This window comes from Salmo trutta, chromosome 34, assembly GCF_901001165.1.
Source record: "Salmo trutta chromosome 34, fSalTru1.1, whole genome shotgun sequence".
Taxonomy (NCBI): domain Eukaryota; kingdom Metazoa; phylum Chordata; class Actinopteri; order Salmoniformes; family Salmonidae; genus Salmo; species Salmo trutta.
The window spans coordinates 9,598,986-9,604,623 of NC_042990.1; the positions used below are offsets into that span (position 1 = coordinate 9,598,986).

General features: G+C 41.0%; 1 non-coding gene across 1 annotated transcript; it reads right to left on the reverse strand.

Moving 5' to 3' along the window:
* Positions 1-3,543: 3,543 nt before the first annotated feature.
* trnaa-ugc (transfer RNA alanine (anticodon UGC)) lies at positions 3,544-3,616 on the reverse strand. Its single transcript has one exon. It is a non-coding gene; the product is annotated as a tRNA-Ala (tRNA).
* Between the last annotated feature and the right edge of the window lie 2,022 nt (positions 3,617-5,638).

A 5,638-nucleotide genomic window follows, 5' to 3' on the forward strand; every position in this document is an offset into this window, starting at 1 on the left:
GGGCCATTACTAGTCCTGTATTAGCTGACCGATATAGCCATCTGTAGTGCAGGCGGAGAAAAAAGTTGCAGCACCCCCAAACTACTTCCTGCGGCTATGGTCCCAGAGCGTCAGCTCTTGGACCAACAGGTTCCAAGACAACTTCTAACCCCAAGCCATAAGACTGCTAAATAGCCATACTGCTATATAGTCAATGAATGGTACACAAACTATCTTGTACTGATCCTATGCACACTCACTAGACTATACTTTATATTCACACGCACACACACTACATTACACTCATCATTTGCTGCTGTTTTTTATTTTACCCGTGTTATTATCTATCCTGATGCCTAGTCACTTTACCCTGACTATATGTACATATCTATCTCAAATACCTCATACCTCTCTGCACATGGATCTGGTACTGGTACTTCCTGTATATAGCTCCATTCTTGTGTTTAATTGGAGCCTAATGGGAGGGACATGTAATCTGATGTATAGCTATTATTGGCAGGTGGGCAAACTCTCTTTGTTATTGGTCTGTTAACTTATACCGTCTGGTGATGTAGCCAGGCGGTCCAAACTCGCTGCCTTGCAAAACAAACTGACATTTCAGGCGGTCTTTTTAAACAGCTCTTACACTAAAAGGGCATTATAATTTTCACAAGTTCAGTATTATTCCAACCTCATACTGTAGAAACATATACAGTATATATAAACCACAGGACTGTACTGCCCCTTTAAGAGGATCAACCGACCTTATGGTCACTTAGATGAGATTCTTTATCATGTGTGCCTCTGCTTGAGAATGAGCTAAACTCTGAAAATCTAAATGTGGTCCAGAAGTGTCAAAACCGTACGTGTATAATTTCTCAACTATATACAAATTCGGATATTCTGGATTGTATCATATGATTTTCGGATTGTGCATCTATTGATTTGGAAAGTGGAAAATACGCTGAAATTGCCACACCTGAAACGGTCAATACTGATACAAAACCGGTTAATATCGATACAGTATTTTATTTTGTTGTGGTAGTGACACTTTGATATTTACAAACTGCTGTATTGTTGTACATTGTGCATTCGGAAAGTATTCAGACCCCTTGACTTTTTCCACATTTTGTAACGTTAGTCTTATTGTTAAATTGATACAATTATTTATTTCTCCTCATCAATCTACACACAATACCCCATAATGACAAAGTTTTTAGAAATAGTTTTAGACAGGTTTTAGACAGGTTTTTAGAAATAGTTGCAAATCTATGAAAAAATTTTAAAACAGAAATACCTTATTTACATAAGTATTCAGACCCTTTGCTATGAGACTCGAAATTGAGCTCAGGTGTATCCTGTTTCCATTGATCATCCTTGAGGTGTTTCTACAACTTGATTGGAGTCCACCTGTAGTAAATTAAATTGATTGGACAGGATTTGGAAAAGCACACACCTGTCTATATAAGGTCCCACAGTTGAGAGTGCATGTCAGAGCAAAAACCAAGCCATGCGGTCGAAGGAATTGTCTGTAGAGCTCAGAGACAGGATTGTGTCGACGCAAAGATCTGGGGAAGGGTACAAAAAAATGTATGCAGTATTGAAGGTCCCCAAGAACACAGTGGCCTCCATCATTCTTAAATGGAAGAAGTTTGGAACCACCAAGGACAACTTTCTTTGCAGCACTCCACCAATCAGGCCTTTATGGTAGAGTGGCCAGCCGGAAGCCACTCCTAAGTAAAAGGCACGACTGCCCGATTGGAGTTTGCCAAAATGCACTTAAAGGACTCTCAGACCATGAGAATAAAGATTCTCTGGTCTGATGAAACCAAGGCTGAACTCTTTGGCCTGAATACCAAGCGTCACGTCTGTAGGAAACATCATGCTGTGGGGATGTTTTTCAGTGGCAGGGACTGTGGTTCTATGTTTTATGGGAAAGATTAATGGAGAAAACTACAGAGATACAGTTGAAGTCGGAAGTTTACATACACTTAGGTTGGAGTCATTAAAACTCGTTTTTAAACCACTCCACAAATTTCTTGTTAATAAACTATAGTTTTGGCAAGTCGGTTAGGACATCTACTTTGTGCATGACACAAGTAATTTTTCCAACAATTGTTTACAGACAGATTATTTCACTTATAATACACTGTATCACAATTCCAGTGGGTCAGAAGTTTACATACACTAAGTTGACTGTTTCTTTAAACAGCTTGGACAATTCCAGAAAATGATGTCATGGCTTTAGAAGCTTCTGATAAGCTAATTGACATCATTTGAGTCAATTGGAGTTGTACCTGTGGATGTATTTCAAGGCCTACCTTCAAACTCAGTGCCTCTTTGCTTGACATCATGGGAAAGTCTAAAGAAACCAGCCAAGACCTCAGGAAAAAAAATTGGAGTCCTCCACAAGTCTGGTTCATCCTTGGGAGCAATTTCCAAACGTCTGAAGGTACCACGTTCATCTGTACAAACAATAGTACGCAAGTATAAACACCATGGGACCACGCAGCCGTCATACCGCTCAGGAAGGAGAAGCGTTCTGTTTGACTGCTAACATTAACAGAGGCATGTATTACAGATCAAGATCAAAACCACTCCATCAGTCTTACATGTTGTCTGTGGCCGGTATAACAAGTGTCATTGATTAGTGGGAGCTTTTCAACTGTGGCTGACGTGTGAGTCTAGCAGGTGGTATGCAACCATGATTCAAATGTAATACATCTTATTTGCCACTGTATGAATACAGAGATGGAAAAACTTCAACAAAAATGTCTACCATTAGCGAACAAGTGGCCATGGCATCTGTGGTGCTGGAGGAGAGTCTTCAAAGGCTGAGGTTGAGTCACAGACTGTGCACACTCCTTCAGCATAGAGGGGGCAGGTCTGAGCCAGGATGCAGTCTGAGAACGGGAGGTGGTTTTAAATGTGCAACAAATTCAATTGACCAAGTAACAAGAATTTATGGTACACTCAGCAATATGACAACATAATACACAGTGGGGCAACTTCCTGTTAGTACTACCAGACATCAAAGACATCAGAAATTCAAGACTGCCACAATTGTCTCTTCCAAAATTGCACCTACCTGTTGAAATGTTGGTGGAGAAGCTGCTTCCAACAGTCTGGAGAAAAACTCCCACATCAGGGATGTGTCATACATGGGGCTGAATTCCTCTGGAAAAACATCCTAGAAAACAGGACAACAAATTACAACCAGTGTTTTGGTCAGAAGCAATCGTCCCAGCGCGTTTCCTCTCTAATGCATACAAGTTGAGGTTCTGCAGTACTGAGTAAGCCAGTAACAAGGATTTCAATGGAATAGATTGTGTATGCACTGCGGTACAGTTTACCTCCTTGATTTAAATGTCTGTTTTAGAAATATTGTTCTCACACAAACCTGGAAGAAGTGTTCCCTCTTTTTTGGGTCATCTAGAAGAGTTTGGACAAGTTCCAAGTAGTTTGATTCTGATGCCTCCACCTTTTAGCAGACACTCTTATCCAGAGTGACTTACAGTAGTGAATGCATACATTTCAATTCATTTCATACATTTATTTTTTTCTTCTCCCCCGTGGGAATCGAACCCACAACCCTGGCGTTGCAAACACCATGCTCTACCAACTGAGCCACAGGGATCTATCTACAGCAAGTATACATGACAGAGTTAGTAAATTAACCTAGCCAGCAGAGTTACAGTGGTAAGAGAAAAGTTTGTGAACCCTTTAGGATTTTCTGCATGAATGGGATCATATTTGAATCTAATTCATAATAATAGATCAAGTGAACCCGATTAACAAGTCAAACTCTGAGCGTTTGTTTTGAAAATAGAAAGTTATATATTATTTGAAAGCTACAGGCATTGTTTTTTGGGAATTGTTTTTAGGGAAATCGAAATCAAATCTTTCTACTGTCATAAGAAACCCCCATGCTGAGAAATACGTTCAGCCATTTTGGGACAGTGATTCACAACGCAAAGCAGATGCAGCTGGTTTCAAGTGGCCAAGAGACGTCATGTGTTCTCCTATTGCTATCTAGTGGACGAACTGGGAATCGGACAGAGGATATATTTACATCAATGGATAGATGGAGACTTCAGCTTTCTCCTCACATATATATACTTCCTGTAAGATGAAGGCATGGCACGTTGCACAAGCCCTGCACTTTTAAAGTGTCTGTGTTCCAATGGGAATTTGTGCATGTTTAGAGTACCACTATTAAGTAAAAGATCTGACATTCTAATTTATTTTGGAACAGTAATTGGTGACATATTTGATCTCAAACCTAGACTTTCAAATCTCTTATTCCCCAACATGGGAACATTTTGGGGGGGACCCCTCAGCCCCTGAAAAATAAAACCCCAAGTAAATGTATTTTGTTTGTTGGTCTGCTGCATCTTGGGCTCTGTAGTAGTCACATTGTTTCGGGCACCTTTATCTGAATCCCAGTGTTTACCTTTTTTAACAGTACTAAGCATGTGTTTAAGACTTACAGTTTTGAAACCGAAATCTACTTAATGAGCGTTCATAAATTCCCTCTGGAGTGCCAGAGTGCACTCTGGGCCTTTAAGCCTTCATAAATTCGAGCGTTTAGAGCGCACGCTGGACGCTCTGGCCGAGGAGCAGGGTTGAATTGAGCGTTCTTGACCTCACAGCAGTCAAGCACCCAAGCTAACTTTGGCCAGCTTCTCCCAGACATGAGCGAACACCTCACTGACCATTTGACTTGCCCTTGCAGAGCTGGTTAGGCTGTTATCATGTTATCCAGAGCGTTGGTGACTAACTGTGCTGCTGGCAACAATTTAATGAAGCTTTTTTGCCGATGTTTACTGACACCGGCCATATTCAACGGGTGTTGAGAGTTTGTAAATTCATCAGTTATTCTGCACTTTGGCACACTCAGACGAGAGTGCTCTGAAATCGGAGTAGATAGCCAGAGCTAATTTACGCCGAGTGTGCCAGAGCGCAGAATAACTGCTGAATTTACGAACACCCAGATGCCACTGGCACGCCAGAAAGAATTTACGAACGCACCCATGGTCTCGTTGCAGGTCGCGTTCTTTGCAGTTGTGCATAATGATTTTTTTATAAAGTATAAAGAACAATGTCTGTACAACACAAGACATTTTGAATAGACTGTGTGCCTCCACCGGGTTCACGGGAATTTGATCTTACCTCATGTCATTGAGACTTCACCCAAAGCGATTTACATCAGTGAATGCATACAATTTAATATGACTGTCCCCAGTGGGAATTGAACACACAACACTTGCGTTGTTGCCACCAAGCTCCTAACAGCCACACAGTACCACTAAGGTCCAGGCAGTGCATAGTCCTTTCACTCCATTTCCTTTTATCATATAGAGGGCCCTGTACAGCCTATGCCAGGGTTCCCCAACTGGCGGCCTGCGGGTGATTTTATTCCCCCCCCCCAATTTAATTAAAAAAAATACAAATAATTCAGTCTGTCTGTTACTTCAAAGTCTAAATGAATTTGTCTTGACTGGAACAAAAAGAGGTACAAATAAAAAAAATGATTCAGTCACTCGTGACTCCCTCTTAGATCCTCCCTGTTCTGTATATTTTCACTAGCCTTGCTTATACACCATTGAATCATTCCCTCAACCCCCCCACACACACAAAAATAAATAAAATCACATGA